This window comes from Neofelis nebulosa, chromosome 3 (genome assembly GCF_028018385.1).
Source record: "Neofelis nebulosa isolate mNeoNeb1 chromosome 3, mNeoNeb1.pri, whole genome shotgun sequence".
NCBI classification, from domain to species: Eukaryota; Metazoa; Chordata; class Mammalia; order Carnivora; family Felidae; genus Neofelis; species Neofelis nebulosa.
Window position 1 is genome coordinate 198,374,814 of NC_080784.1, and position 10,357 is coordinate 198,385,170.

Genomic DNA, 10,357 nt, shown 5'->3' on the forward strand with positions numbered 1-10,357 from the left:
TCCCTCTGAATCTCACTTTTCTTGTCCATTAACACAGGGTAATAATACTTCACACAAGTGTGTGAAGGCAGAAAGAGAATATGTATGCACGGTCTTTCCACAACAACTGCCACCCCATTTTTTACTAGAAGAAAGTACAGTTTTCTGCTTTATTTACATTTGTGTTTCCCAAGCAAGGGGAAAGAAAGGAGGTAATACAGACCTTAGTAAAGACCTACCATGGTTCAAGATCTGTCGGAGCTCGTTTCAGATACTTCAGAGTATTCAAAAGGTATTCTCTCAGTATTTGCAAATAAGGGAAGCAGATGTGGAGGTTATCAAATAAATGGCCTGAGATACTCAAGTGCCCAGGCCAGTGCCTTAAGTTTAACACATAATTTTTGCAGTGAACCATGAAATGCAAGTCTGACTTCTAAGACACTGGGGCGAGCATTCTGGAATGTGTCCCGCTGTCCAGCTGCCATGCCGCCCTTCAGCGCAGGCATGAGACCTGGTATGAGACTCTGGCCACATGTGTGGTGCCCTGACCTTATACACACACTCTCTCCTCTTCCCTCCTTGAATCCGATTCCACTCCATCCTGGCCCCACTGCCATCAATCTTGCTCCTCATCCTTCATTTTCCATACTCACCTGCTCTTTGCTCTTGGCAATGACCCCCAGCTATCACTTTTATTCCTACCCATGATCCTGGTCTTCACCAAACTCTCTGCATCAAGGACTGTTAGAGACCAGCATCTTTCCAAACTTGAGGGGTTTTGACACGCTTCTAATCTTCACTTCTTTGTTAATTAAGATTCACACCTAATGCATCCTGGTCACGTAAAAAGGAACTGGTGTCAGGGAGGCTTGGGTGGCTCAGTTGTTTAAGCATCAGATGCTTGTTTTCAGCTCAGGTTCATTCTCATGGTTCATGGAATCAAGCCCCATGTCATGCTCTGCACTGACTGGGTGGAGCCTGCTTGGGATTCTCTCTCTCTCTCTCTCTCTCTCTCTCTCTCTCTCTGCCCCTCTCTTGCTTATGTGCTCTCTCTCTCTTTCTCAAAAGTAAATAAATAAACTTACAAAAAGGAACAAGTGTCAAAGAAAAATTATTCAATGGCACCCGTTAAAGCACCGTTTAGAAGACTGTTCAAGGTAGGGGACCATCATGGTAGGTGTAAGGACAGCTGTGATGGAATTTTGCAGTGAGTTTGCAGCATGTGCAAGAGGGAGTTCATAGTCAAGGGGCAAGGTGAGGGTCAGTGAATAGAAAATTAATAAGAGGAAACTTCAGGGGTAGGGTAGGATTCTGGTGCGAGCCATCTAATAGGATTCTTGCTGAAGATAGGCCTGCGTCATCAGACATCACCTAGAGGATGGTGATGGTGAGGAACCCTATTAGATATCGAGGGTGATCAGATGTCGAGGGTGTGAGTTCTGGCTTAACTGACTCATCAGGATTCTTGCTGAAATTGGGCTATGCAGAGTCCAAACGTCGGGACTAGTTGCAAAAGAATTCAGGGAGCCTGAGTAGACCTTGGCCAGTGAGAGAATGTTTGTCACTAGACAGATGAGGAAGGGGCGTGAAAGAAAAATGGCTTTCAAGTCACACCCTGAGTTATGGGACTAGATCTGTTGCCTCCTGGGGCCTGATCTACTGCCGTTCCCTTTAGACCATTGGTTTTTAGTAAGGGGTGATTTTAACCCCAGACATTTGGCAATAGCTGGAGACATTTTTGGTTGTAAGGCTGTTGGTATCTAGTAGGTAGAGCTCAGAGATGCAGTTAATATCCGACAAGGCACAGAACCCCTCTGCAAACAAAGAATTATCTGGCCCCGCGTGTCTACAGTGCCACAGTTGAGAAACTGTGGATTAAATTTGTGAATCCTGAGGAAGCAGGATTCAGTCTCCCTCAAGTGATTTCCTGCTTTTTTTTCCACGTGAGAACAACTTTGTGTAGCCATGATTAAAAATGGAAGTCATGAGTCTAGAGTTCTATTTACATATTTACCATTGATTTACTTTGTGGCTTCCCATCCTTCCCTTCACTCCCAGCCACAAACATTTGCTGAGACGCTCATGTGTGTAACTATAAAGAAGGTGTCAGGAAACAGGAGTTTTCCATATCAGTACTGACCACTTGTGCACTGGCAAACACTATTTATTCACTCCAGTGTTCATTTGACCTTTGTAGATACAAGGAAAAGTATAAATTCTCCAATTTCCCTGTTATGTTGTAGCTATAACATCCACAGAAACATGACCTAAGTGCTATATGTGCTATTGGCCAAGTATTAAATAATGCAGTGTAAATTAATAATGTATTGTAATAAAATGTTCTTTACTACCACTATATTTATATTCCTTTATGAATCTTTCTTTTGCTGGCTTTCTTTATTCTTTTCTTTCTGCCAGCCACCTGGTCACAAATATTATACTGATTCCCTGCCAAATCTCAATTACTCTCCTTCACTTCTTGCTTTTCTCACTTTCTTTTTCTTCTCTTTTCTCAGTTCTAGCTCCTATATATATATATATATATATTTAACGTTTATTTGTTTTGAGAGAGAGAGTGTGTGAGATCACGAGTGGGCACAGGACAGAGAGAGGGAGAGAGAGAATCCTCAGCAGGCTCCACAATGTCAACACAGAGCCAGACACAGGGCTTGATCTCATGAACCATGTGATCATGACCTGCGGCTCCCTTTTATGTTAATCTTAGGTTGCCTTTGTTTGGCGTCTCTTTCATCATCTCTTCAATTACAGCAGTTCCCCTTACCTGTGGTGGATGCATGCCAGGACCCCCAGTGATGGCTGCGGCTGTAGACAATACCAAACCCTCTGTGTACTGTTATTTCTCCTGCCTAGGCGTACGTGTGATTAAGTTTAATTTAGAAATTAAGTACTAGGAGATTAACCGTAGCTGATAATAAAATAGAACAAAATTATGACAACACGATGTAATAAAAGGTACGTGCCTGTGGCCTCTTTCTCCCTCTCAGAATATCTGATTGCCCTGCGTTCACCCTGCGTCTTGTGCTGATGTGAGCTCACGAAATGCCTGTGTGATGAGATACAGTGAGGCAAATGAGGCAGGCATTGTGATGTCGTGTTGGGCTACTACTGACCTTCAGAAGGTAGAGCGTCTGCTTCTGGACTGTGGTTGACTTTGAGTAAATGAAACCATGGAGAACACAACTGTGGTTCTCCACAGTTAAGGGAGGGGAGCTACTGCAATCTCCTCTCTCTCCTTTCTTGCTTTGACTCTTCTCCTCTCTTAGAAACATGTCCCCAGAGCAGTTATAAAAGAGCAGAGGGAACTGGAAAAAAGAAGATGATTGTCGATCTTAGAGAGCTACTTCTTTTAGCTCTCTTCCGCAACATTATTGACCTTGTTTGCAAGAACTAGACAATAAGGGCAACATGGCAGCCCACACCTTCAGGAAGAGGGGCGACTTACAGAAACGACGTGCCCCTCAGGGCACACAGCGTAAGGCCACGAGGCTGCTGGGTAAGGGATGCCTTTGAGATTCAATAGAACATTTACTTAGGAGGATGTAAACATGAAAGTTAGTCTTGCCACTGCTGGGCTCCTCACTGCCTTTGGAATAAGGCTATTCAAGATTTGGTTCTTACCTCTTTATTCTGATCCCTTCTATCTTGGACCCAAACGCTCTTCTTACAAACCAGAGGAGACATGTGACATCCTTGAATGCACCATGATGGTTCTCTGTCTTTCTGTCTTTACTCCCAGTGTTCTTCTCTCTAAGGAACCCCTTCTCCTGGTTCTCTGCCTAGAACCTTTCTGTTCATTCTTAACAATTTAGCTCAGAAAGGTCTTCTCCCAATCCATCTTGGCTTAGGCAGGCAGCCTCCACTGTGTTTCCAAGTGCCGGCTACTTATTTCAGTTAATTATATGGATGCATTTGTCTGTTTTATCTTCCTTACCACTTAGTGAATTTTTAGTGAGAAATGGGACTGTGGATTTCTCCTTTTATCTCCTGCACTAGTCCCATGGTTTTGCAAACTAGATGGACAATGGATACCTGCTTATTGAATAAGTAGATGATAATAAAATGGGTAAAATAATGTCAAGAAGAAAGAGGCCCCAATGAGATGCACTCTTGGTGTACAAATATTGCAGTCAAGGAAAAATAACAATATTGGTTTCCTACAAGATATCTTCATTTGCATGGGAAAAAATGATACACTAACTAGCTAGGAATTATGGAAATAAACTTCTATCATTTTATTTTTTTAATTGCCAGCTCTCAGAATTTAATAGTTCATAGTTTTTTTGTTGTTGTTGAGTAACATCATTGCTTCCTTTAAGATAATTTCATTATCATTACTAAACATGGGTCTTCTAAAAGGAATTAGAACTTAAACTCTACTTATGTACAAGTAAAATTTATTGTTTGAGCTGGACTTGGTCCTCTATCACTTTATGCTTTCCCACCAATGTCTTTCCAAAGCAATTTACTAGAGTTGCTTTTCTCTAACCTTGGATGAAACTAGAGGAAAAAATAAGTTTTCTGGTTAATTTCAAGTAATAAAAAATAGTATATTTTTTTCCAATATATTTAAAGGCAGTGCCTCTCTACATAGTATCAAGCCTTACATTACTCACCCCATTTCAAAAGTTTCTTACTCTTTAAAGCTTAGGCTTGACTTACACCAGAAAGCATGGAATGGGGAAGGAACTGTGGTCTGCTTCCCTCTTTTCCACTTCTTTTCCTCTCCAATCCCTAAGTGCTGTTTGCGGTTCCCTCTCAGCAGGAAGAAATGAAGGGGAAGAATTAGGAAGAGAAAAATCTCTTACACCATTTAAAGTTTTAATTTGGCCCAAACATTCAAAATACGTGGCTAATTCCTTCCTTTATGCTGTATTTTATTGGGGGCTATTTGAAGTGCATATCCAATATCCTCAGTCCTACTTTTTTCTTCTTCTTTTTTTTTTTTTTTATCTAGGCCATAACTCAGCTTTCAGCCACTAACAACTCAATCCTTCACCTTCTATTAGCCTTCCCATAGTTGGGGACACCTTGCTCCTTGAGGGTGCCCTCTTGGGTGAACTCCTCAGGACCACTCTGTATACCCCCCTTCCACAGGATCCACACCTGGCCCAACTGCAAATGTTTTTGCTGTCTTATCTCGTACAGGCTGTTTTTCCTCCATGTAACCCGTGCCTCCTCTATGCTGCTGGCAGAAGGGACTTCTCAAAGCAAGGGCCAAATGACATTTGCTATGTCTCTCATCTTCCTGGCAATACACATTAAACTTTCTAAGTGGTCACTGGGCTTGAGTAACAGGAATACTCCTTATCTCATCTTCTGTGTTGGTTTTGGCCAACAGGCAATGGCGTTCTGGTGATTAATTTCAAAGAAATCCTGTTGTCTTAAGTCACTGATGTTCACCCTTGGGTGCAAAAGGATGTTTCCTTATTCTAGGCTCTACCCTTTATAATTCTACCACTGAGATGATCTAACTGTGACAGATCAACCTTTGCTGGTGACCAGCGAGTGACATAGTTTGTGTTCCGAGTGGCGCTAACGTAAGATTTCAACGTGAGCGGGAGCTCACATCTTTGAAGGGCATTGTTCAGTTGGACAGAGCCTTCCATGCTAGTACTGGTCACTAATGTCACAAACAGGAAGATTTTTTATTGGTGCTGAAGAAGACTGGGTATCTGCTAACTGCTGCCACATAACAAACTCCCCTAAAAGTCATGGTTTAACCAAACAACTATTTATTTGGCTCACAATTGCAGATTGGCCATTTGTGCTGGGCTTCGCTGGGCAGTGTTTCTAGTCCAGCGGGCTCGCTCATGCAGCTGTGACCAGCTACCAGTTTTGTTGTGGCATCTCAGTGGGAATGGCTCATTCCGGCTCCATGTGACACTGCATCCTCTGGCACTTTCGACTGGACTTCTTCACGCGGTGGGGACAAGAGTCCAAGAGAATGAGCAGAAAGAGAGTGGATGCATGCCACTCCCTGAGAGCCACGGTTCAAAACTGACACGTTGTCTCTTCCATTGCATTCTTTTGCCAAAGCGAGTCACAAAGGTGACCTGGGTTTTAGGGGGAAGAAACAGATGCCCCTTGGTGATAGAGTGTGGATACAGGAAGGGGAATAACCGCAGCTCATCTGTAAGCTGTCTGTTACGGATTGTCACAGATTGTCTATGATATCTCTCTCTAGCCTGTCTTGATATCCGTATACTCCTTTCGTATCAGATATGAAATCGACTGGCCAGAATTATGAATGGGTAAGTCATGTTTTTATATAGGAGATGTAAAACTCAGATTAGCTGAGGGCTCATTTGACAAAATAGGGAGATAAAAGCTCAAATGGGGGGTAAGATCTGACAATCTCTAAACGTTCCGTTGTAATGCTTTCTGTGAGTCCAGCTTTGAAACACTGGATCTTGAATATTGCTTTATGGTTATTATGTGGTGATTTCCATATCTCTCCCTCTAAAACGGAGCAATTTTCTTACAATTCTCAGATTATGGGCATTGGTTTGACTCGTCCTGAGAAAATGTTCAATGTATTGTAACTATCAAATATAAGATATCAACATATCTATGGGGTTTAGCAATTGAAATATGGCTATAAGTTATCTTTTTTGCTGCTCTTTATAGCTTAGATATCAAAAATCCCCAAAGATATGATTTTACATCCACATTCCTCTGACTGTTCTTTTGTTTGAGATTTCTGGTTTTTTATTTTTATTTTTTGGTTTATTTATTTTTGAACTAAAGAGAGTATGTGTGTAAGGGAAGGGCAGAGTGGGGGTGGGGAGAAGGAGAATCCCAAGCAGGCTCCGTGATGTCAGCATAAAGCCTGATGTGGGGCTGGAACCCACAAACCGTGAGATCATGACCTGAGCCAAAATCAAGGGTCCGATCCTTAATTGACTGAGCCACCCAGGTGCCCTGAGAAGATTTGTTTATGCATTTTACACGTACCAAATTGTCCTACAATAATCCATCACCAATAAACCACTTACTGGCAATATTTCTGTGCTGTAGTTATTGCATTATTAATTGATAAAAGATTATAAACATAATTTATGAATTATTTAAAAAGTATCTACTGGGAAGGAAGAAATCTGAATGCAGGTAATGCAAAAGTGTGTATGAGTTCCAGCTTGTACAGGTTACCATTTGGGGAACATCAGTTTGACGTATACAATTGGTAGCTTGACCTTTTACTAGATAGAGATAGCTGGTACATTCTCAGTATTATGAAAAAGTCCTTAGAATTCGAATCATGGTAGAATATTGACAAGTAATGTAAGATTGGCAAGCACACTGCATATTACTTTTCCTATCAAATTAGTCAAGTGTTTTTTAAAATGTGAGGTTATGGACGAGAGATGCGTTATATTATCAGTGTGTTTGCACTTTGAAAGATGGAAAAATAGATTATTATCATCTGGAAATATAGGTAAAACCCTAAGAACACTGTTGATATTTTGTTTTTGTTGAGGGAATCACAAATAAAGGCACCCATCTTCTCTACCAGGATTCTGAACCAACTTAGAAGTAAGACAATGGATTCAACAGATAAGGGACAATATATTTCTTATACTGCTCTCAGAGGCTAGGTTGAAGACATAGTTTATATGTCTAGGCAAATAGTCTTCTTCATGCTTGATGATATTGAAGCCCAGAGTTATAGAGCCTTATCAAGCCAGCCACAGGCAAAAAGCCTTTCCCTGTAAGATGGGAGGTGAGGGCAAAAATTTATGGAAACCTAGGGCACTATCCTCTCGAAGCTAACTCAAGTTCGGTGTATGGTCAAAGAGTGTGGGACGTGCACGCTGAGCTGACTCTAGGAGACCTGCCTTGCAGTAAGCTCTGCCTGGGTGAGATGGCCCTACGGCAGCTGGGAAACAGAAGAGCCGCATGGAGGAAATGTCAGACAATAATGTCTATACCTTGCAAAACTGAATCTAGTGTGAATGCCAGCAAAGCCAGCAGGAATAAGTAGCTGAAGGCAGAGGCAGGGGACAGAGAAACTCGCTGAGAGGCTAAAAATTGTTATTCAGTGGTTTGAACGTGAAATATATGGAACACACTGACATGATCAAATTGCCCTGTGTTTCATACTACATTAGATAATGATTTGTTTTATAGCCTTTCAACATGTGGATGAGTGGCTTAGAGTGGAGAGAGAATAAATAAACAGTTCACATGTATAAAAACAACAAATTTGAAATATGAATTAAACTTTGGGGTGCTACCATGTTAGGCTTGTGGAAAGAGTACTCCCTTAAAACCAGGAGCCTTGTGTTTAAAATTTAGTTTATCTACCAAATGGTTGTGTGGTCTTGGGCAATAGCTTTAACCATTGTATCCCAAAATTTGCTCTTTTTTTTTTAAATTAGGGAGTTAGCCTAAATGATCTCTAAGGACTTTATCCTATCCTATAATCCCGGATATTATTTTTAACCTATCTTTAATAATAGCATATATCATATATCTATACATCATATATATCTCTATATATCATATATCTATATCTATATCTCTCTATATATCATATATCATTATATCTCCTTTACAGTGGTATAGTAAAATAGATGGCAATTTCTGAATAGGCAACCAACCCATGTTTCTGCAAATTATTTCTTCTTGAGAAGACCTAATTAAAAATTGTCAAAAGGGGCTTGTCAAAACCTAAACCAAAAGAGCCTATTTTTATTCCTCATACAATGGTTTCTACTAAATCACTTATAAACTAACTTGTACACCTGTCCTTCCATCTCCAGAGTCCCATGCACATACACTTAGAAGAATTAAGGCATTGAAAAACCTCCATTTAGGAAATAGTAAATAGAACAGATCAGACAGTTCCAACTATGGGTTTAAAGCTCATTTCCATGTTATTGACTTGTTTAGGTGCCTCTTGTTCAAAACAGTTAGCATTATGGATTATTTATTGTTTTGACTTTAAAAAACTGACCAAAACCGCAAACAGTGTCTGACCACTGAAACTTGACCATTGTCTTCATCTATAAGTATTACTTGGATCCTCAAATGTACTGAAAAATCTTAGTATCATCTGTTGCATGATACTGCTGGGATCTAGGCGGCTATCAAGAAATGAGGCTTCCATATTCTTCTCTATTTTGATCCAGGTGACAAATACCTGAACATAGAAATCCTTAATAGTTCTTGGAACACAGAAATGCCATTGATCAGCAGTAACTGGGAGACAGAACACACAAAGGTCTTTCCATATCAAATCCATGGAGAGAGTCTTGGCATGATTCAGCCAGGAAAGGGGGTGTTCCAACCATGTAAACATTTTTACTAGGATGGAAACTTTGGGTCTTTGGTGAGTGCATAAATTCATTTTGCCTTACTTAGGATATCAAAGAATGCATGATTCCATAATTCACGCCTGTAAAAATAAACAAGATTGCAAAACAAATATATTTTAAACAAGAGGTTTTCTAATCAGAAGTGTTCTACTCCATTCTATATTTGGAAAGATTTCAGAAACTCTGGCATTCATTCCTAAAGACCAAAGTTTATATTCCATATGTCTTATTCGACCTTGTGAAAAAACACAATCATTATACAGTCAGAGGTGTGAGGCTCCATTTGGATTCTTTCCCAGATTACTTCATAATATAATATCGAGGTAGACTTTCTTTCTACACAAAGCATTACTTCTCACTTGTGTAAAATCGCGTGTCTCTTAACCTGTGGTTGCTTTGGGGAATGTGATAACTCAGGAAATGTGGTCGTGCCTCCTTTTGGTAGCCTCCCCAATTCCAATTTTGGAAGACTTGACTTCATCTTGGAGAAATGCAAGTAAACTTAGATACGGTTATGATTATTAGCACTAGAGAGGTCCACAAAATTCTCAGCATCGTATTAATCTGACAACAACAAACCCCTTTTGAGTCTGCATAGGTATGTTTATCTAAATGTATTAGCTAATTAGGTTGCATTATTTAGATAAGGGAACAATTAATTACAATTGCACATAAGGACATTTACTCTGTTCAAGATGTGTTGAACTATGAGTATAGATAAATTGATAAGACAAGAAATATCCTATTGAGGAGTACACAGATGAATCAAGAGGAAATACTTATATATGTATCTTTAATTCCAGGTGGGCAGGGATAGGGCACCTAGTTAAATAAAACTCTTCTTTACTATATCAGAGAAGCTGCTTGCATTTTTAAAAAATGTTTCTTTATGCTTATTTATCTTGAGAGAGAATGTGTGCCCAAGGGGTAAAGAGAGAGGGAGAGAGAGAATCCCAAGCAGTCTCTTCCCCGTCAGTGCAGAGCCCCATGCAGGGCTTGAACTCACAAACCACGAGATTGTAACCTGAGCCGAAATCAAG

At 40.3% G+C, this 10,357-nt stretch overlaps 1 long non-coding RNA gene across 1 annotated transcript; it reads left to right on the top strand.

The window, feature by feature from the left end:
• Positions 1 to 3,144: 3,144 nt before the first annotated feature.
• LOC131506238 (uncharacterized) lies at positions 3,145 to 9,358 on the top strand. The gene is made up of 3 exons (XR_009258817.1): positions 3,145 to 3,493; positions 6,185 to 6,251; positions 9,132 to 9,358. It is a non-coding gene; the product is annotated as an uncharacterized LOC131506238 (long non-coding RNA).
• Positions 9,359 to 10,357: the final 999 nt, after the last annotated feature.